Source organism: Rhipicephalus sanguineus, chromosome 5 (assembly GCF_013339695.2).
Source record: "Rhipicephalus sanguineus isolate Rsan-2018 chromosome 5, BIME_Rsan_1.4, whole genome shotgun sequence".
Taxonomy (NCBI): domain Eukaryota; kingdom Metazoa; phylum Arthropoda; class Arachnida; order Ixodida; family Ixodidae; genus Rhipicephalus; species Rhipicephalus sanguineus.
Window position 1 is genome coordinate 80,805,472 of NC_051180.1, and position 23,728 is coordinate 80,829,199.

The 23,728-nt window shown below is 49.2% G+C and overlaps 1 protein-coding gene across 4 annotated transcripts in view; it reads right to left on the bottom strand.

Annotated features, from left to right (window-relative positions):
* Positions 1 to 19,943, bottom strand: part of LOC119393838 (semaphorin-5A) — a 192,835-nt gene extending 172,892 nt beyond the window's left edge. For 3 of the 4 annotated variants that reach the window (XM_037661018.2, XM_049416388.1, XM_049416389.1), the window contains exon 1: positions 19,666 to 19,926. The gene's annotated coding sequence lies outside the window, so the exon portion shown is untranslated. Of the gene's footprint in view, positions 1 to 19,665 lie in introns of all 4 variants that reach the window. The other variant, XM_049416390.1, reaches the window with a different exon arrangement.
* Between the last annotated feature and the right edge of the window lie 3,785 nt (positions 19,944 to 23,728).

Below are 23,728 nucleotides of genomic sequence, written 5' to 3' on the forward strand. Positions count from 1 at the left end.
GAGGACATCTCCAGTGTCCATCGCCCTTGCTTCAGGCACGTTCCTTCACGACGAGGAGAGGCATTGTCTTGGCGTGAACTTGAGGGCGTACCCTTCAGGGCCATCTGTTCCGAACGGAGGGCCGGTTAAATTCTAACCTTGTGGCGCGCTTCAGTCCGTGAGCTGAGACGTCGATCGGCATCTAACCCTTACCTGTTTACGGAGCCTAGACGCTCAAGGAACAGAATGCAAGGAAAGAATGGGCCGGCACGGTGAAAACGATTTCTTTCTCATCGTTCGCGGCCGATCCTGATAATAAGGTTGACGAAGGGCAGGAAATGAAAGTAAAGAAGCTTGAATAGAGTCGCTATACATTATCTTGGCCATGGTTCCGACGGTACGAAAATTTCGAGAAACGTCTACGAGGAAGAACATGCACAACATACGTTACTATGCAGCGATGTGCAGCATCACGATCGCAACAGCACCGACTAACACATGACATATATAGGACGAGCGTTGTGAAAGATTAAGCCCTACAGTTGGATAAGTAGTATGCAGTCTCAGCAGTTGGTAGCCAGCACAATCATCCGCGCCTTTCCTTGTCTACAAAGTTTTCCTTTGATTGTCAGGATGTTAAAGAAAGACGGAATGGAAAGAGTCACCACAGCGATGCCGAAAGCCGCCCATATGTGAGGTCTTTTCGACACCAAACTCGACTAAACCACTCTGCTTCGCCCTACTGCAGGAACGCTGCAAGTGAAGCGCTTGTTGGTCGCGCGCATGTACAAAGTAGGTCAGCAGCAAGTAAGTGGTCGAGCCGAACAACTCAAACGGCGGCCATTGCTCGCGATCTCTCCGTGGAGGAAACGCGACCCCTTCCACTCGTCATTACGTCCTTGTTACGGCATCGTAAATCTCCGACAGCCGCCGTCAGGCCCACACGCACCAGAACGTATACGCGGGCAGGCTGTAGCCCGGAGAGGAAACAGCGCGCAGTGCGTGTAAGTACGTGCGAATCCGTTGGTCATTGAGCAAGGCTTCCCCAGGCGTCAATGCGCCGCGAAGGCCGCGCTTAGCGCCTCTTTCTACAGCGGGGCCATTCGCGGGTTCCTCCTTCCGAGCGCTCGTCTCTCTGGGCTGCCGAGCGTGACCGAGTCCTCTGCCCTCTCTGTTGTATAGCGCGCTGCAGCATCATGTGTGATCTGGATGTGTAGTACCGTAATGTCCCGCATATAACACCGTCTCCCCTTCACCGCGAAGTCCTTTTTCTCCCTCTGTTTTTGCGCCTCAAACTTCACTCATGTATAACACATTCGATTTGGAAAGTGTTCATGTATATTGTAGCGAAGCGTTCTTACTCAGTAATGGGTCGTCCTCTGAGCGCCTTCTAGTGGGTCGTCCTCTTCTCGGAGAGCACGCCCCTCGTGCAGAGAGTCGTCCCCGCTTTGACTGTCGCCGTCGCAGAGTGCCCGCTAATAAACGTCTTGACAATAAACGTCTTGACAGGGCTTCAAGCGCGCCACGTTGACAATGTTGCGCCCTCGACGGCGCATGTCCGAAGATGGTTCGATGGGTTCGATCAGGTAGTTGACTGGGGATGTGAGTTCGTAGACACGGTAGGGGACTTTGTATTTGGGCAGTAGTTTGTAAGAGAGGCCAGTTGCGGTGGTAGGGACCGAGAGGCATACGAGCGCTCCAGGAAGGAACGTGGGCGCAGAACTGGTGGTATCCCCGCGAATGCTTTTCTGCCGCTCTTGGTTATGCGTAGTGAAGGCCTTGGAGAGCTCGCGACACTCCTCAGCAAGTCTGGCTGTGGCAGAAATAGGCGCACATTCAGATCGATCCGGCTTGTAGGGAAGGATTGTGTCGATTGTGTGCGACAGGTGCCTGGCATACAATAAGAAAAAGGGTGAGAAGCCAGTAGTGCTCTGAGGGGCGGTATTGTAGGCGTACGTGACGAAGGGCAGAATGACATCCCAATTTGTGTGGTCGGCGGCGACGTACATCGAGAGCATGTCGCCGAGCGTGCGGTTGAAGCGTTCGGTGAGGCCATTCGTCTGCGGGTGGTAAGCAGTAGTTTTGCGGTGAACAAACGTTGCACTCTTTAAGAATGGCTTCGACGACATCCGACAAGAAGACACGGCCTCGATCACTGAGCAGCTCCTGGGGTGGACCGTGACGCAGCATGAATCGGTGGAGCAGGAAGGAGGCTACATCGCGCGCTGTAGCCGCAGGGAGGGCGGCAGTTTCAGCGTATCGCGTGAGGTTGTCTACAGAGACGATGGCCCAGCGGTTACCAGCGGACGTCAGAGGAAGTGGCCCATACAATCGATGCCAACGCGCCCAAACGGTCTGTCAGGGCAAGGTAGAGGTTGCAGACCTGCCGGCGACAGGTGCGTTGAACTTTTGCGGCGCTGACAATCGATGCAGGAGCGAACGAACTTCTGCATGTAGCGGTACATATATATATATATATATATATATATATATATATATATATATATATATATATATATATATATATATATATATATATATATATATATATCAATTTGCAATTTAACAGAAAAGTATCAAACGATCTTTATTTGCACCAATATACAATGTCCCACGTTTATTTCTGTTCTGTTGTTCCAAAAATTGTAAAAGAAAAGGATCGTAAGAGTTGGGGAGTACGTCTCCTGTTGGTAGCCGTCGTAGTGATGTCGCTGAAAGCGGACAATGCATCTATCAGTCTAGCCAGTCAGAAGGGAAGGTATTTCAACACGGGACGTTTCAAGGTGGTCTCTTCGCTGGTCGCTCACAATTAACACTGCATTAATGATCAGAGGAGATACGCCTCCCCCCACCCCTCTCATATGTCACTAATGGCGAGCATCGTCTCTCTCTCATCCCCGTGACTTGTTCTCAACTACTGAAATCTGAAAAAAAGTAACATGGTCCCTTATGCATTTGGCTACGACAGCTCAAAGACGAAAGCCTGCTTTTTCTTCTTCTTCGTTTTCGTCTCAGTCGACTGTATTGATCCCCCTACCCCTAAAAAGCTTCGCACACCCGACGTGGCTTTGCATTGCCTCCGGGATCGGATGTATTGAAAGTATTCTGCACCTCACGTGGTTTTGCAGTACCTCCGGGATCGGCCCAACTTTAACCAAGCGATGTCATGATGACGTCATATTGTGGCGACACCTGACGACATGATGACGTGATAAGGTGACCTCATCACATGATGATGAGATCTTGCATCACTCGTGTTGGCGCCGACGGTCACTTTTTGCGATTGATGAGGCATCTAAGGCTGTCGCCTTAATAACGAAGCCCTGTACGCAGTACAGCATATATAGCACATCACGACGTGCCAGTGATTAGGCTCTGTCCACTACCATACGGACCGCTCGTTCCTGGCATCTGTCCCGCTGCATAATGCTCATATCGCTGCAGCCCGTTGCGCACCGCTTTCACCTCTCTCTCTCTCTCTCTCTCTCTCTCCCTGGAAGAACCTAGCAAGCGCGCGTGCGATAAGTGTCGAGCTGGGAGTGCGCGCGATAGCGCGTGGCTGTGGAATGGCGTTTCCAGCTCTTCGCGATACGGCGAGTGCGTCCTTGCGCGGGCCTAACGGCGAACGAGAGGTCACCGCTGCCCGAGAAGAAGGGGAGCTCAAAGATCACCTCTGACGACAACGCTAGGAGCGGCACGTTCGCCGCGCCGCGCTCGCCCCATGCACAAAAGATCGTTAACACGACCGTTGCGAACGGCGATGTTTTTCCATTCCGGCGATATACGCACGTATAAGCGGTCAGCGCGCAATCACCGGCTTATGTGTTTCGCCAGGGTAACACAATGACACGAGTGACCCTGCAGCAACTGGCTCGTTTTCCCTCTTTCTTTCTCTTCAAAACGAACGTTGTTAGGGGCGGTTCGCTCAGCGCTTCCGGCATTTAGTAAAATTTTTCTATAGGCGCGTTCTTCAACAGGGACCAAGTAATACATGGTAGCACGAAAGGTAAGCAACGATTTTGGGAAGGAGTGGTAGGAATAGTAGGAAAGAAAATATCGAGCGTTAGTCAGAATGAGAAGATTAGCGTCCGGTCTCTTACTTCCCACTCCTTTGTTCTTAAGTCTTCCGTCTTCAGGTTGCGTCACCACATATTCCTCAGCATGACGATTGTCACAGGCGTACGATTTCTCGTGTTACCTATGTGGCCCCCACTCTTTTTTCTCGTAAAACGTAATGTTATGACATCATCATGGCGTCACAGATCGCCCAAATTTCTGACATCATTATGACGTCAGTAACGTCAGTCACAATACAAACGACTGAGAAGGAAAAGAAGATGGCTTTCGCCTTCAAGTCGTCTTAAAAAATACACAAGGGACCGCGTGAGTTCTTTTTTAACGTTAACGGCGTTTTGTTTGCCACGATGGATTTTCCGACGAGCCGGTCTCTCGTGATTCAAGTTTTTTTTTTTTTTATCTCGCCTGGTTCTCTACACATTTCTTATCTCACGCGCATCCACGCAATATCTTTTTCCTCTCGTGTACAGCCGTTAACTCACTCTATCCACAACGATTCGGGCACGTGTGCCAACAAATCGTCCGCTGGTAAGTGGGTGCGCTAGCGGGTGCTCCCTGCGTAAGAGGAAGAAATAGACATTGACAGTTTACGTATGACTAAGTGGACGTCGGATGGGTCACCGCAGCGGCACCGCATTTATCCACCTTGGCAGGGGTAGCGTACGCCGAGTGCCGCGCAAACACGTATACAAACGAACAAAAACTATGCGCTAAACGTAATGGAAGGAATGGGAATCCTGGCTGAAAGCGTGCCAACAAAGCGCGAACGAGACGCCGTACGCGGACTGCCATATAGTATCTTCGGGTTGCTTAAGGCGTACGACTTGTGTCTAGGCCTACGAAGGAGAGTAAAGAGATATTTCTTATAGGGACAATGTACGAGTGTAGCTTAAGTGTAATCGGACAGCGTGCCAGCCTCCTATGCCACACGAATAATTATTGACTGTGCCGTGTTTAGCGCACCAAACACTTTCTTCCTTTAGAAAACCGTGTCCCTATGGAGACACGGTTTTCGTGTCTCTATTGAACATTGTCCCCAAGTATAAGGTAGAATATATTCTACCTTATGCTTGGGGACAACGTTCACGAAATGTTCTTGCGGTTAGAATTGCTCGTAAGATGAAATTCCGGCGAACGCGTGCAGCCAAGAAAAATCATTTTCGTGAATTCGCGCCACATAATATAGCGACGGGTGGGACGAAAACTGCGCGCTGTTTTTCTTTCTTCTTCTTTACGTTAAGGAAATATGTTGAAAGTAGAATTTATTAGTTCGAAAGTACGTTACGAGATGCTGGTTACCTACACATATTGTTTCACGCTCAGTGCTTCAGCAGGCTGCTATATGCTACGCTTTCTAAAACTGTGTTGAAAAAAAAAAAAACTTTTTAGAGCACTACATGCAGTCTACTATGGGAGAGCGGTAAGCTGTAGCAAATAAAACTGTTTATTGAGAAAATAAGAACCATAAGGATAATTTGGTGTGCTCTTTACTCTCTTATGGAAAAGTTATGCAGACGTATCTTCACATGCACTCCTGACAAATGAAAAAAAACAAAGTTGTTTCTATCGACTATCCGTTTAGATCTCGTGGAGACGATTTAGAGCGATATGTCCTCTACTCCATGCGTTCAGAAAATACCTCGTTATAACACCTCGTTATAACGAACACAGATATAGCGAATTACCGGATATAGCGAACTAAATGCGAGCTTTGGTTGGTCACCGTTCGTTTCAGTGACATTTATTCTATTTATAACGAAACTGAAAATGCAAGAGCCGCCGCGATATCGGCGATACCGAAGAAATAAATGGTTCGCGCGAGGCTCAGCACTCGAAAGATAGCATAAAAAGCACAATAAATATAGAAAGACAATTCACAACCATACGTTTTTTTTTTATGTGGCTATAAATTGCTGTGCAAAGCCACCAGATGAAGGTCACATCCTTCTGCAAATAAATGTGAACGCAGGCCTGTTTTCTCAAACGAACTTTGTTCTGTTGTAATTTCATCTTCTCATGTTCCGGTCTACTTAGTTTGAATTGCCACTATGAGATAGGTAAAGATTAACTCTCTTAAAGTGGGTTTGAAGCCTAGAATAATGCGCTTTGATGTGTAGGATTTCTACGCGAGCCAGATTGCCGATTTGTTGGGGGCTATTTTTATTTCTGCTCGAATATTGGATGTAACGAACTAATTTTCCCCGATGCTCTTATAACGGGGTTAACCAGAGATGGACGGCGATGAGCATCGTTTGCAAAGCAACCTTTCTGTTCAGAACAAACGGTGAGCGATTTGGAGCTCTTTGTGTACCCTGCTATGGGAGAGCAGTAAGTGTACTAATTCCATTGACAGTTAAGGAATCTATGAAGAGACGTGTTTAAAAAACGAAAAAAAAAAGGAATAACAGGGTCTCTTATGCATTCGGCTAAAGCGACTTGAAGGCGAAGGCCATCGTCTTTTTCTTAGTCTCAGTCGATGTGTCGGCTGTGTTCCGCTGCTATTCAAAGTTGAGAATCATCAATCGGAAGGAACCGGATTCCATCACTGACAGCTACTTTGTAAAACATCTTAGCAGGACTTGTTGCTGGGCTGGTTCGTACATACCTTCGAGAAAAAGCAGGACGCCTAAGCACCACACTCTTTTATTGTGCTTGTTTTTGCTGGTGGTGGTGCTTAGGCGTCTAGGTTTTTTCATTCTCGAAGCCAGTAAAGTATACTTGCGTCTGTTACAGCAATCTTTAAGGTTGTAATACACACAAACGTATGGTGTTTTGTATTCCACTATTTGTGCTTGTGTATATATGTGTTTGCGCGTTTAAGCCTTCCAGACAAATAAAATGCGCTTCGTGTTTCCTGATGTTGTCGTGTTCAGATATTTCATTTTGGAATATAGAGAATAATGCACAATTCAACTCAGAATTTCGGATATCATTTCTTCAGATATCGTTTCATTTTGGAGTATAGAGAATAATGCACAATTAAACTCCGAATTTCGGAAAATTGGGGATTTACGAGAAATAAACCACGATAAACGCCGAATCTCGGCCAAAACATAAACTCCGAAAAAACACCCTCCGAATTTCAAAAAAGAAAAAAGAACTCCAAAAAAATTCGGCAGATCCCACCCACTGTGGGAATCGATGTAATGCGAAGCAGCCAGCAAAGAGCTGCATACATCGCCTTGTTTGTCTTTGAGCCAAATGAAATCATTCATGCAATGGCATCTAGTCCACCATATATCGCATGTTTGCCATGCACGCATGCATGCACAATCTAGTGTACACCATGCCAATGAAACGCATATTCTGGTATATATAAATGCATGACCTGTCGTTTATGTCCATCACGCACTCGTGTCATGCCATACCAATTTTGGTTTATATCACGTTAACAAAACGGCCGGAAGCGCACCATGACAGTGGCATGTAAATCATACTGTACATGACATGCATAACATGATTCGCATGTTAAGACCTCTCATTTATGTTCGTCATACAGTCACATCGCGCAATACCAATTTTGGTGTATATCAAAGGAGCGAAATGGCCGCGAGTGCACCATGAGTAGAGCATGTAAATCATGCCATACATGACATGACTATTATGGTTTTTCATGCTACCACCTGTCACTAATGTTCATCATACAGTCTCATCGCGCAATACCAGTTTTGGTGTATATCAAACTATCGAAACGGCCGTGAATGCACCATGAGCGTGGCATGTAAGTCATGACATACATGGCATGCATGTCATAGTTTTCATGTTATCACCTGTTATTCATGTTCTTCATAAAGTCACATCGCGCAATACCAATTTTGGTGCATATCATTCTAGCGAAACGGCCACTAGTGCGCCATGAGCATGGCATGTAGATCATGTCGTACATTTCATGCATGTCATGATTATCATGTTACCACCTTTGATTGACGTTCGTCATACAGTGGCGTCGCGCAATACCAATTTTGGTGTATACCAAGCTAGCGAAACGTCCGGGAATGCACAATGAGCGCGGCATGTAAATCATGACATACATAACCTGCATGTCATGATTTCCATGTTACCACCTCTCATTTACGTTCGTCATGCAGTCGCGTCGCGCAATACCAATTTTGGTGTATGCCAAGCAAGCGAAACGGCACGAGTGCATCGTGGGCAGGGGCGTAGCCAGAAATTTTTTTCGGGGGGGGGGGGGGGTGTTCAACCATACTTTATGTATGTTCGTGCGTGCGTTTGTATGTGTGCGTGTATATATACGCAAGCAAAACTGAAAAATTTCGGGGGGGGGGGGTTTGAACCCCCCCCCCCTTGGCTACGCCCCTGGTCGTGAGCATAACATGTAAATCATGTCGTGCATGTCATGCATGTCATGATTTTCATGTTACCACGTCTCATTTACCTTCGTCATACAGTCGCTTCGCGCAATACCAATTTTGGTGTACATCGAGCTAGCGAAGCGGCCGCGAATGCATCATGAGCGTGGCAATTAAGTCATGACATACATGGCATGCATGTCATGGTTTTCATCTTACCAACTGTCATTCATGTTCTTCATACAGTCACATCGCGCAATACCAATTTTGGTGTATATCAATCTACTGAAACTGCCGCTAGCGCATCATGAGCATGGCATGTAAATCAGGTCGTACATGACTTGCATGTCATGATTTTCATGCTACCACGTCTCACTTACGTTCGTCATACTGTCGTGTCGCGTAACACCAATTTTGGTGTATATCACGCAAGCGAAACGGACGCGAATGCACCATGAGCGCGGCATGTAAATCATGACATACATGTCATGGATGTCATGGTTTTCATGCTACCACCTGTTATTCATGTTCTTCATAAAGTCACATCGCACAGTACCAATTTTGGTGTATATCAATCTAGCGAAACGGCCGCGAGTGCGCCATGAGCGTGGCATGTAAATCATGTCATACATGACATGCATATCACGATTTTCATGTTAGCACGTGTCACTTATGTTCGTCATACAGAAATGTCTCGTCATACCAGTTTTCGTATGTACCCCTTCATTTAAACGGCCGCGAGCTCCCCGAGACCATGTCATGTAAATTATGCTGCACATGACATGCGCGTCATGATTTGCATGTTAGGACCTGTCATTATGTTCGTCATGAACTCTTGTCGCGACGTACCAATGTTGGTATATATGAAATTAACGGAACGGCCGCAAGAGCCCAAAGGCCGTGGAATGCAAATCATGCTGTTCATGACATGCATGTCATGATTTTCATGATATGACCTGTCATTTATGTTCGTGATAAGGCCATGTTATGACACACCAATTTTGGTACACATCCGATTAACGGAACGGCCAGGGAGCCCAAAGGCCGTGGAATGTGAATCATGCTGTTCATGACAAGCATGTCATGATTTTCATGATATGACCTGTCATTTATGTTCGTAATAAGGCCATGTTATGACACACCAATTTTGGTATACATCCGATTAACGAAACGGCCAGGAGAGCACATAGTCGTAGGCGGCTAGATAGATAGATAGATAGATAGATAGATAGATAGATAGATAGATAGATAGATAGATAGATAGATAGATAGATAGATAGATAGATAGATAGATAGATAGATAGATAGATAGATACAAAGTCACAGAAGTTCGCTAAGAAATGCTTCGCATTTAAAACACGAAGCCCTAGCTATATGTGACGTCATGAGGACGTCATCACGTGATGACGATTTTCGCATCGCTCGTGTTGACGCCGACGGTCAATTTTCGCGTTTGATAAGACATCTAAGGCTTTCGCCTTAAAAAACGAATACTATTTTGAGTATCATGCACTACTATGGCAGAGGCGTACTAAGCTCGGAGCCCATGAAAGGACCATTCCATGGCATAGGTGTTCAGGAAAATGTTTCGCGACTGAGAGTGCCAGGTACGCTACTATGGGAGAACAACAAGCTGTTCCTAATGAAGATCTGAAAGCATAAAAGCAAGTAGATTAAGTTGAAGGATACCTGAAGAAAGCAATGATAGTCTTCTTGTCGATGGTTCTACACTACTGGATATTTTATTAAAGCAACCTCCGTAGCTATATACTCTAGGGTGCACCTCAGCTTTTCCAGGAATTTCCGAACGTTTAAGTCAAATGAGGAAGACGACGTTATGAAACACGACATAGTAAACAGTATCTGTCCTTTAATCTATGGCTCGTGTTCCATACAGCCCAAAAAGGCGAGAGGGGGCAATTAGGGATCACCACAACGGTTGTTTACCTTTCACGCGAGAGGAATTGCCAAGGAGGCGGGAGAGCGCTTTAACGTAGACACGACACGATAACGGGTCCCGCGAACTGTTATCGCGTTTAAAGAAAGAACAGTGCAGGTGGCATTCCTTTATACGCAGGCGCGAAACAGTCCGCGCACCGTGCCTGCCTAACCCACATTCACGCGGGGGCCCCCAACTGCGGCCACACTTCCTGCCTCTTTCTTTAAAGCGAGAGTCGGCCGGCGGCCGAGGCCTTGACTCGCCGAGGCCAAGTACGAAGGGGAGGCGCTGCCATAGCTCACCGCGGCCCTGCATGCCGCACGAGCTGCAGCCCGAGATTTGCATGACATTAGCATGCGGCTTGGACAGTCTCGGCCGCGCCGGGCTATCTCTATAGAGCAATCTCCCGCGACGCGCTGCTGCGCTGGCGTCTTCTATACTCTCGAGGTTGCATCTTCGCCGCGTGTGTTGCTTTCTGCGTTTCTTAACGCACGGCGGCTACAGACGCTGCAAGCGAGGCCCTTGCCTGGCCAACCGGCTGCCTCAGTCCCGGAAGCCGCTCGCGACGTCCGACGTTGTTCACTCGTCAGTCCGCCGGGCCTTGTGGCCTGCTGCTGCTGCTCTGTTGCCGCTGTTGTCGCGTACGTAAATTTATGGTTTCGTCGACCGCAAGAGGGCGTCGTGCCGCCGGGCTTCTTCCCTCTGCGCTTCTTTACAAGTCTTGATTGCATACGCGTGACTGCGCGGACACACATATACAAATTGCGGACGAAGTTGTGCTCGGCTCGACCCGACCCGCTGGAGCCGCCGACAGAGCGGCTTGAGTGCAACGCACTTTTGCATCCACAAGCGGGTACATAACATAACCGCGTTATCTAACTCTCCGTCTTGATTAGTCAGAATTGTGGCGACTTGGGCCTGCTGGTTGTACGTGAGAAACGATTTGTAGCGCAAGAAACGCAGACACAAAAGAAGACGATAGCGCTCTTCGTCTCCTGTCTTCTCCTGTCTTCTTTTGTGTCTGTGTTTCTTGCGCCACAAATCATAGTTGATTAGTCATTTGAAGACGGCGGTAGTCTATGCTGAATCGTAAACTGAGCTACGTTCGACGCTGAGACGCTGGTAATTTCCTACGCGACCGTGCATTTCGCATTAAGGCTATACGATTAGTTGGCGGCTTCTGTGAGTTATGAACAGTCGGCGCACTTGTCAGGCGGGGGCGCAGTACTTGTCGTTATGCCGCTGTGAATGTTTGTCGAGGAGTTCGTGAATGAGCGGACGAAGCAAGTTCGTTAAGCGAGCAATTAGCGCTCTGACTCTGCTCTATGATGCTATAGACGCGGCAGCTTGCTTTTGACAGGCACGTTATTGTTGATTTCCTTAACGCTCGACTAATCCCGTTATTTGTTACGGAGCACTTTCTTTCGAACGTCACTTGTCCCCCTTTGGCATGCGCACCGTAAGTGCACGATGTTGTCGCGCAACAATCAGTGCCACATTTGCATGAGTTGCGTGCGTGTTCGGCAAGCGCAGGTCAGACTGAGAATTTTCTTGTAATCAGCATGTCGCATATTTATCCGGAACTGATAAGACTTATTTAGCTTGCTGCCTCACCGCAGTGATAACGAGCAACGCAGTATTTGTGATTCGCGGTGAGACTCTGCAAACAGTGAGAGGTCATGATCGTTATCTTTTCTTGGGAGGGAGCGATGGGAGCAGGCGGGCTTATCCAAGCGCTGCGCGCTTTTTTCTTTTTTTAATGGTACGCATGGAATACGTGCGCTATCTTTGCCCTTCCATTGTTGTAGTTTCGCTGAGAACACGACGTACTTAAAATTTCTAAGGAGACGGCAATCGGCGTCGATCGCTTTGTATGACCTCTTTTGAACTGAGATTGACAAATATGCTTTTGACACCTACCACTCACGTAGCATGAAAGGGCTATATGTAAACTCGGTTATAGCGGATTGAGGGAAGAAATAGGCTTGGACCAGACCAATCTGCCACCGTTTGTACGCTTTTTTGTCACGTGTATTGAACGAATTACGCTTAGCAGGCTGGTTGACCCAATGAGCACAACGTGCATACGCTTCGTCAACTTGACCCTCAAGCGTTTTACGTGAGTCATATGATTGACCCGGCAATCCAAGTCGCTCCGATTTCGTCCGGTTGATGCATGTACATGAAATCTGTGTTCACAGGGGGTCCACGAGGTTTCATCTTCGCGCAGTCTCCGACCGTGCGCAACATAAAGATGAGACTACACCAAATAGGACAATTTCAGGCTCTGCTTACTTCAGAAATATACCCATAATGTCGTCCGCATATTTCGCTCGTCAGCTGCTGCTGATTTCGGCGGTGTTATGCATTAAGTACCACGGGACCTCGTATCTGCCTTTCCCACGAGTTGCTTATGTAATGACTAGAGAAGAACGCGTGCTCTTACGAAGAAGACCTCAGAAATATAGGCAGATTGGAAGTTCGCGAAGAAGCGAGCGTTCGGAACGTTCCACAGTCGCGATTCACACACGCGCGTGGGGGCCGGCCGGCGGGAAACGCGCGCTGCTTCCAATCGAGGCGCAGTGGCGCTAATGCGTTCTGGTTTTCGTTTTCGAAGCTTCTTTCGCTGCGCGCGCGTGCGTGTGATCAACTGGCGCGGGACGATTAAGGTCAGCCCGCCGCCACTGTCCCGCAGACGTTATTGCCTCTCGACGTTGTTGGCGGCGGCACGCGCACTTGTGTGCCGGCTAATTGGGGTCCGCGCGGCGCCTAATGGAAAGAAAGTGCGCTGCCCCTCCACATCGACGCAATGAAAAGGTAAAAGGAGGACAACAATGTTCCGCCAGACCGGCGCGACGAAAGTTGGAAAGCGGCCAACGCTTCAGTGACGGCGATGCTTCCGCGTATATGCGACGACGATGACGACGCCCGGGCGGCGTGCGATTTCGTCAGCCATATGCGTGCCTAGGGTTCTCCTTTTGGGGGAGAGGGGGCAGGTGCGTGCCCCTGCCCACCACCCCCTCCTTCAGTTGGCTGATTGATTGCCATGGAGGCAAAAACAAAAATGAAGCAATGACGTGCTGCCTTTGGTCCCCGTGTCCCCCTTTTGTCCATGCCTACGCCTGTGTGCCTGCGCTCCTACGATGTGGTATACCCGTTGCTTTGGCGTATACGAATGCGGTCGCTCGTCGCGTTGAAGGTAAGCGGCACTTGCCAACCGAATCGTACCGAGGCGTACGTTTCCGCCTGAACTCTCGAAGTGGGCCATTCGCGAAAGCGAGGGGGAGACAACAATGGAACATGACCCTGAAGGGGGACTGGGGAATCACGGCTTTGTATAATCCGAGTGTGGAAAAGAGGAAAACCTTCGATGCAGCCGAGGGGAACGAAGTTACATGGTTGCGAAGTTTTTCCTGCTGATAATGATAACGTGCGGTCGTTTCTGTAAGTATACATATTGCGTTCTATTGTATCACTGTATATCATACGTCGCGCGTCCACCGTGTTCAGCTTTTGTGCGAGAAGCGTGATTACTTACGTAGGATTTGCTTGATTATAATCCTCCGAATGGAAGATCGTCGAGGTTTGTAGGCCATTGGGTCAGCGTCAGCTAACAGCACGCTACTATATGTAAAAAAAAAAAAAAAACAAACTGAGTGATGTACAATTGCATTTCGACGCAGTGTTTCTTGAAGACAACATAAAACCGATAGAAACGCGCCAGAATTCTCTCAGCGACCTTCGTAAAGGTCGAGTTGAAATGCGCTGTTGGCGTGGGGCGTGGCAGATCACTTCCAATTCACACTCGCTTTTTGTGAAATCAGCAATTACACACCTTATATTCGATAGCTCTACGAACAGCTGCTTATAAGTGAATCGTCATTTCTGCGGCACTCTCGGCATCGGTGTTCTCGCAAAAGCCTTGCGCGGCATACCGAAGAATATCTATAGAATATCAATGCAGGTTTAAAGAGACAGGACGTGCAAACACGGACACAAGAGAGAAGTCATGTTTGCATGCCCCGCCTCTTTAACATGAATACTTAGCAACTAGCTCAGCCCTCTGTTATATCAATACAGGTATGTAATAGAAATTCACTAATAGCTGGGCAAAATTTATACACAGCTATTGTTTGCGGACGAGGTGGTGGTTTCGTGCCGATTGAAATTGATCAAAGTATAGAAGCAGTGCGTGTGACGTGTTACGCCGCCTCGCCCGGTACGCTGTCCTTTGCTGGCGGCTGCAAACCCGATTCGCGACCAGTATCACGGGCTTCTCAAGGACATGTATCGTGTTTCCGCCTTTGGCATGTTCCGTAGCTAATCAGTTACACGCCTGTCTTTTTCGTTGGGTGTGCTTGCGCGCCTTATCGCTGTATAACTTGTGTGCAACGACCGCGATTGGCAGCGCAATGTACGAATTGCGGCTCTTTTCCTGTTCTTTTTGGGCGAAGGGATGTGAGGTAACGGCGTGAAATTACCGACGGCGGATCCAAACTCGCTGTCAGAAGAATGATGTTTGACGCGCTTAACGGGCTTAGCCGGCGGAAAATTACTTTGGCTGTCGCGCTCGTGTCGTTACCGAACTACAAGTTAAACATGATAGTTCCAAGGTTGTTGCTTTTTTTGTTCTGTAGGTCTCCTATTTCCAGGTTACGAGAAAAACGTTTAGTGGGAATTGCGCCATTGTGCAAGGTTCCCTTCACCAGTCTGAAGCCGAGTGCCAATTTCTTTCGAGGCAAACCATTAGATTTAAAGGCTCGGCGTTTACGACGTGATAATAAAAAGAAAAAAAAAAGGAAACACTAGCGAGACACTTAATGTGAATCATTAATCGGCAGCTGCAGCATAACCAGGCAGGCAGTCCAGTGAGTGCTTCGCGCACAGGTCTCATAACCCGTTCTTGCTAGTTTTTAACTAACGGCTCCGTTTTCCTTGGTCAGTGTGGACAATTATCCAGGCACTTCCACAGTTCAAAGCGTTATGCTCTCTCCCTCTTCGAGCTTTGTCTAGGCTGTAGTGACGTTGTTACGATCGTTGCACGCAGATAAAACACTGAGTAGCAATTTGTATGCTGGTTGAATCGCTAACAGGCGCTGCTCGGTGTAGGTTATATAGTTCTGAGCAGCTGTACACTTGCCTCCGCTTATATACACGGTTGGTTTAGTACAGCGTATACTGGAGCGCTGCCAGCGTTCTTCGAAATAACGTTTCTTACGCACATTACGTGCGGGCCGTAGTAATGCCGTTGGATCGGAATACGAAGAAATATTCAGCTTCAACTGGCTCTCGAGTTACCTGTATAGCGCAGAAGGTCCGTTCGACTCAAAAAGCTATCGCTTTACCAGTTGGCCGTGGCGCTGCCCGTTTCCTTTTTCTTGTGCACACGTATTCGTTCCACGTTGAATTCGCGGAAAACACATCAATCGACGCGTAAAAGTTTTGAACAATGGGAGAAAGAGGAGGCTTGACTCAGTGAACATGAATGGCGACAATTTTGTTTTCTTAAGAGGAACTTCCGTGCGTGCAATGCGCTGAATGTTCATATCGTGCACCGGCAACACTCACAGAACTGTAGCCAACTGTAAACACTTAACTAGTATACTATCAGCCAGTGCGAACTAGCATTGCTGTTGTGCCGGTATTAATTCAGGGCTTTCTTACTAAAATTTCTCATGGAATTTCTCACCGGAATTAGTCCCGAAAATGGTTCGCTTTAGCTGAGCCCAAGAACTGCCACTGAAACCCCAGCTCACAATTCCACGCTATCCGCCGCGGTGGTCTAGTGGTTATGGAGCTTGACTGTTGACCCGAAGGTCGCGGGATCGAATCCTGGCCGCAGCGGCCGCATTTCGATGGGGGCAAAATGGTAGAGGCACGTGTGCTTAGATTTATGCGCACATTAAAAAACCCCAGGTGGTCGAAATTTCCGGAACCCTCCACTACAGCGTCTTTCATAATGACGTCGTGGTTTCGGGACGTAAAACCCCCAGCAATTATTATTACAATCCACTCCATAATATTTCGCATTTCAAAAAAATGTATAGCCGCGGAATGAGCCGCGCACGTTTTCCTTTTGAGTGCTGGAAGGCATCCCACCGGTGCAGCTTCGGCGATTTGTCTTTTGTGATGGAAGCGGCGATGCCGTATGCATTAGCATTCAACGGTTGCGCAGCTGCAATCGGCGAGGTGGGACGCGATGAATAGCGGCGGTCGTCAGGATGCAGCGGATGCAGCGCGCCTCGCCGCCGATTCCCGGAAACGACACGCGTGCTCTGGCTATGCGAGCGCTGGAGTAGGTGTGCACGCACGGGGGAGGCCTTACGGTGTGCGGCTCTCGAAGAAAACAGCACAATTGCTTCGCATGCCTGCATCAAAAGTAGTACGTTTGGTCTCACCAGCGCAGGGTAGGGCCAAATTCAAAAAGTTCTTACACTTCGTAAGTAATTCTCGCCATTGGCCGAACGGCTTCGCTAGTGAAGTTTTATCTAACGAACTATTCGAGCGTAAGGTGATTTGTTTTTACAGTGAAATTGTCTTAGTCTATTCTGTGCCTTCGTCGTAGTAGTACTATGGGCGTCATGCAGGTCGCGTGACCAGAGGGGGAGTAGATAGATAAATGAAACGAAATGATGATGATGCTGCTACATGATGATGATACTAAATGATGATGCTCTAAATGAGACTAAGCTGTCTCAGTCTACCCCCACATCCAATACAAATTTAATAGCGGCTTATCTTTAGCAAACACTGAACGCAAAAAGCAAACCGGATTTGGTACGCGCTGACTGTACACCATACCATACCGTACCGCATCATACCCGCCGCTACCGTTGCTCAGACCTTTGCAATTATCTCAACGTTGTCCGCATCGTTCGTACAGTGGGTACAGTGCTCGACTGCTGACCCCAAGGTCGAACCCGCGGCGGTCGCATTTCGATGGAGACGAAATGCCAGAGGCCGGTGTACTGTGCGATGTCAGCGCACGTTAAAGAACGCCAGGTGGTCGCAGCTTCCTGAGCCCTACACTACGGCGCACCTCATAATCATATCGTGGTTTTGGCACGTAAAACCCCACATATTATTATTGAGGCTTAGTTACCTTGAATGCCTTATGAAATTTGTATTCGTTCGGAGGTCGCACCATGCCGCGTCGTTCGTGTAAGGGGACTATGGACAGAGGTGTATATTTTCGTGCATCCCCTGCATTGGTAGATGAATGTGCCCTGTAGCATTTGTTCCGCTGCACAGCACTGATGGTTCCAGGTGTAGCAGCCGGCCATCAGTCGAGCAAGAGTGAGTAGGGGGAAGCCGCGTCGCGCGTCGGGCGGGGGTGGGAGGCGAGCGAATATGCGTGCTCGTCACAAAGACCAGCGGCGGCGCCTGAAGAGGCAGCACAGACCAGCTGGTCCTTTCAGCCGACCTCGCGAAGACTGACTGCCTCGCTTCAGAGCACCGGCAGCAGCACGTAACCGCTTTCGCGGAAAGGGTGGCGTGATCGCCCCGCGCAGGCTCCTCTCCCCTTTCTTTTCTTGCATGCATTACTGCCCGGCTGGGCGCTGGCATGCACGGCGTCGTAGTGGCTGCGGGCGAAAGTCCTTGCGCGTTATTGGCGAGCGGCTGATCGTGTGGCCGGTACTACGTGCGTTTTCGCCCAGTGGCTTATCGTTACCTTTTCCACAGTACGCCGGCTTTCACCGGGATTGCTTTTAGGGATTTTAAGCTGTATTCACATGGCGGAGCAAATCGCGATTAGAGTCCGTGGACTGCTGCGGTGCGATTCGAATCACGTCACATGTCACGTGACTGATTCGTCCGCTGCATCATGCCATCATTCAGTGATCACGCAGTCATGTTTACCACCATCGTGTATTCTTGGCAGTAGAAGCCGCCGCACAACTTCGTTTGCAAGCACCCATGCGTCATCATCTACGTACATTGCAGTGAAGCCAAAGGTCGCTCGCACTGGCTCGCCCGCAAGCGATATGTTTGGATTGTTGCGAGAATCAAATCTTGGCAAATACACCGTGTACAGCCGACGCTTCGCCAACATTGGCACGCGACAGAGCAGGCCAACGACGCGAGAACGCAGGCGCGGCTTCGATATCCGAATGTCTCGCTTATTTTTGCCAAGTGATCGAGGCTTGCCTCTGATTTCAGCGCACCGCTCTTAGTTACCTGGTGAATTCAGACGCAAGCTGTGAAACGTACAATCAAGTGGTTACGCCAATTATTCGCACGTTCGAACCGTCAATGTCGTGCCGTTCTTTCTTCCGTTTTGAAAATCGGGTATCCGACGCTGCGCCCTCATTGGCTGAGAAGAGATAAGAACGGCGTGATCACGCGACCTCACCGGACAAGCCAATGCGGGTTGGGTGGGCAAGGGAGTTTGTCGTCTCGCGTTTTGACTGGCTCGAGATAAAACGTGTGCGTCCTCTCGTCGTTACGTCGTCGTGGCGTCACCCCGTGACGTAACGGATGTAAACATAAACAAGGCACTCTGCACATGCTCGACGACGGCGGTGAGTTACGTGCAGAACGAGTTGGAACGGACATACGTTTCGCTTGTAAGTTGTAACAACCTACAGAGTACGGGTCGTGGCTTGTTTGGGTATGATACACGTTCCAATAGCAGGTATAGGTAAAAAAAAAAAGAAGAGAAAGAGAGAAAGAATTGTGATGGGGTACACATCTCTATACCTTATATCCGATGTTAGTAAATGGGCTGCGAACCTTTAACGAAAGGAAAGTGTGCTACAAGGAGTAGTTTCGAAATGTTTTTCGATCATAGCAAATTACCAATGGCCGCTAGCATGCGGGTGTCGTGTGTGCCTTTAGTAATGGCGACATGTCGCTTTAATCTCTCAGTAAGGATCTGGAACGAGGAATGCACAGGCAAAGAGATAAAACATTCGATATCCCGTATCTATCCAATTGTATCGCTCGCTAGGTCAGGGAGTGACGTGACAACTTCCATATTCGCAAGATGGAAGGGTCACGAGTCTGCAGCTAGTCTCTCAAAGTAGTAAAAAAGTAACCCTTATATCTCGTAAAAAGATCGCTCCTATCGCTTTTTCGCGCTCTGCGTAGCGAGACTTGACAGTGGCACCGGCAGTGGCCACATTTTGTTGGCAGCTGTCCTGGGCAGTGACAGCAGCTGCGCAAGATCCGGGCCAAGACGCGCGCGAGTGGCAAGACGACGCCAGGCGGGTCGGTGCCCCCCGCTGTTCCTGGGGCGCCGCGTCCACCACCACGTGAGGGAGGCGAACGAACGTCGACCGCCCGTCTCCACCCGAAACACGCCTTTGCAACGTACACTTGCTCGCAAACGAAGGAAGAAGGGCGTGATTGCTTTCTTACCTTTTCCGGGAGCCCAGCGCACAATCCTCTCCTCAGGGCACGCCGGCGCTTGACGACCGATGCGGGCCTTCCAGCCCCCTCAAGTCACAATCAAAAAGCACCAGCACTAAGCAACAAACACGGGGTCAGAAGCACCAGCGAATTCAGGAAACCGCGTCGAATCAAGAAAACGGATAGAACGCACAGTAGGTTGCACAAGACCGCTGACAGCGTTTCTCGTGCGGGGACGGAGGAGGTGCGCGTAATCCAGCCGATCGCTCTCTGGAGAGTCTGCGCTGCGTGGCCTGCGTCGGGGAAGCACGAGTTTGCCAGCAGGAAAAAGCCCCGCCGCGAGTAGTGGACGACGGCGCGTGCAGCACAATCAGCTCGCTCGCTTGTTCGCCGCGACAGCAGCCGCCGGTTTGTTGGCCGTGCGGCGCGCGCAAGTTTGCAGCAGCGGCCGCCGGTGAGGAGAGAGAGAGAGAACGCAGCCTGGGCGGAGAAGGAAAAACGAGCCCTCCGTTCTCCCTTCGGCCGCGTATCGAGCTTCTTGTTCCTCTTCCTCCTCCTAGAACTTGGTACTTCTGAGAGGAGAAGCCGTGCTCCCCTCTGCTTTCTAGTCTGGCAGGGAGGAAACCGGCCCCCAAGCTGGCTTCTCCTCCTCAGCCTCCTACCTCTTTCCCACCCTCTCCCTCTACGACGTATCGCCTCGGCCATTTTTTTGCCTCCGCGGGGCTCTTCATCTTCCTCCTCAGCCGAGCAAGTGCTCCACGGCTTCCCCTGCCGCCCTCCCTCTTCTCTCCTCCTCGTCTCTCCCTTCGAACGCCTCCTTCCCTCATTTCTTTCCTTCTCTCTATCTTGCCATAGTTTGTGCTCGCCGAGTGGGGATGATGCGGAACAACGCCCGACTTTTCAACCTAAAGCGGGCTGGGCATGCTCCTTTTTCTCGTCCTCTGCGGCTCCCTCCGTCACAACGCACGCCCTTCGCCACCCTCCCGCTTCAGTTTAACCGCTATCCATGCTTCGCGCGCGTGCGGGATGGCACCCCCCCCCCCTTTTATTGTTGTATTGTTTCGTTTTCTTCATTTATTTCTGAAGTCTCTCATTTTCGTGTGTTTCTTCTGGTGCTCCATTTCCGTTGCCTCGCGCGCAGCCCCTTCGGGTCGCTGATCATGCACCTTTCCCTTCTCGAAACGCTTTCCTCAGCGTCTTCTGCAGTTTTCTGCGATAGTAATTTTTCCTGCTTTCGCGAGAAGACGCTGTGAGAGCAACTGAACCAAAGTGTTTTCCAGTTTCTTCGTCATAATTGCTCTCGTATATCCCTCGCTTCTGGGCACGTGACGTGAATGTACATGCAAAAAGCGCTTGGTTGACTCTTAAGAAGGAAAGAAAAACAACAGTGGGCAGAGCGTTGCACTACGCTTAGAATATGACGCACACGTGCGACAGTAAGAAGGAGAGATCGAAGCACATGCAGCTCTTTCAATTATATTGATCTTCTTACCCTACCCTTCCCACCAACTACGTCCCTGTTTCCTTTTCTTGTATCCGATACCTAGAAGGACTGTACGTATCTTTCTAGTTATACCCGATTCTTGACTGACCGTCCATAATGCAAGCTGTTATTAGAGGGAAATGGGACCTAACCTTTTGACTTCGTGTCCTTGGCAGCTACAGAAAGAGAATAGCTGTCATAAACGCGAAACATTATCAAAAATTTTTTTTGATCACTTGGAGCGGGAAAAACTAAAGTGCGCAGATATTAAAGACCGAACTTGTTGTATAGATGAACAGGGTGGCCTCATCTACGTGGTGTTTCGGGGTCTATATGCAATTTGGAGACGTTATACGACATCGACACTTTACATATAAACGAAGTTAAGATTTGTCCAGGCTGGTAGGAGGCTAGGCGTTTCCCGCTACTAGGGATGCCTCTTCCTTATCGCCCGGAGACACCTTGCAACCCGGGAGGCCAACTTCCAAATCAAAAACTGTTTATTAAAAGCAAAAAGGCACGATCAGTTCGGATCAACATACATGACTGTCCAGCGGAGGCCGATGCCCGGCTCGCGCTCCCCTCATTCACATACACAGTCGTTTATAAACACTCGCGATGTAGGGCGGAACCATTGTTTAATCTCCTCACTCAGTTTCCACCAATGAGTGTATCAGGTCGTATGACAGAAAAAGAGGCGGGGCACTTTCAGTGTACGCGCCCCCTTTCGAGCCCGCCTTCCACGACACACCGTTCAAGTAACACTGCGTGACACTTGCAACAGTGTCCCAGGGCTCTCTTGTTTACAACTTGCGTCCGTTTCAGTGTATACTTGGCCTGGCGCGGCGACATCACTCGCGAACACAACAATTGGTTCGAATGTTGCCAACAATGAACAAGTTATTTCACCTTTAACTCGACGCAATGTCAATGCGAAACCTCACCTCACTGTTGTCCTTTTGAAGTCATAGACCCGCGCCGCCGAAAAGTTGCCTTTGTCGGTAACCAGGCCCCCTTCCGATAATGATGCCGCCCACACCGGGAGGGTTCGGGCTACTGTATGCCCTGCCTACACGCGACGAGACGAGAGCTGTACAGCGGGTCCGGCGCGACGACATTGCTCACCAAACCACAAATTGGTCCGAGGGGTCGCTAACAATGCATAAGCAATGTCGTCTTCCGCGCCGCGCAATCCTTGACCCATGTCTCTGTTATCTTTATTATTCTTGATATATGGGTATGAGAGAGGAAAAGGAGGGAAAATGGGAAGGCGTAAACGGCGCGCGCCGCCGGAGAGGATCTTCGTACGCACCCGGGCCCCTCCAGATGTACACAAAGGGCGGAACGGTTGCGCGTCCTTCAATCTCCTTTTACCGCAAAGCAGCGAAAATATCGGACCAAGTGAACACTGGCGCGGAGTCGGCTGCGACTAACCCTCTAAACAATCGGAACACGTGTTCTGCGCCCTGCCCGGTGGCTCACTCGAGCTATCGTTCGGCTTGGCGAACTTAACTAACGGCAAGGTGGCTTTCCTGCAAAGGAGTTTGCGCTGGAAATGGTGTTGAACATGTTGTGCAGGTATTGGATATGCGTGGTTTTCGTGCGATCCTCTTCGCGCTAACGTGTGGAGGAGCTGACATACGTAACTGTCTGACATATAATAAAGAACTTGGAGGACGCTTGAGCTTCGCCTTCAAGAGTAGAACGCGATAGCGTAATCGTTTTCTCAATCGCCTTCTCAATTGCTAGCCTCCCTTCGCTTCTCGGTGCCGCAATCAAAGGAATGTCTGTACGCTTAATATAAGCCGTTTCCAAATATCCTAGAATGCCTATACTGCAAGTACAATTGCGAAATGCCCACTACGCCATAGTTCTTCCTTTTGCGAATGGGCGAAGCACCCACTACGTGTATGTAAGGCAACACGCGCAGCTGCACACTTTGTTGTTTCTGCTGCTGATTAATTATGCTTGAAAGCTTTGTAATGCGTGTTCTTTTACAGCGAAAGCTGTTATGAGATCATTTCAGCGGCCGTTTTTGGCGCCGTAGTTGTCCGCCGCCGCCGCTGCCGCCGCCGCCGCGGCGGTGTCCGTAACCACTATCACTCGAAAAAAAAAAAAACGAAATAAGAAAAAGTTCCAGGATGGAACGAGGTTCGAAACTGGGCCCTCTGTGTGGGAGCCCAGTATTCAACCACTGAGCCATGCCGGTGCTTGAAACTGCTTTGCAAAAAGGTCCTATAAGGCTTCATGTCGGGAAGGAACCACATTAACATATGCAATATAGCGTGGTAGAAGAGTTAAATAAGCACCAAGCGTCGCACAACGCGAATGCTGTAACCAGACGTCACACAATGCGAATTGCGCAACGAGTAGGTTGTTGAATGCTTCCAACCCTTTACAAAGGGCTCTGCCATAATTCTTCGTCGTCATCAGGCACAGCATCAACAAAGTGCGCATAATGCCTTACATGCGTTTAGCAGGTACCACGGCTCTCCGTAGAATGACGAAACATTGCATAGTGGCTGCTTCTCTGCTTCACAAAAATTACAATGATTTATAGCGTAGTGGGTTCCTCGCAAGTGCACTTGT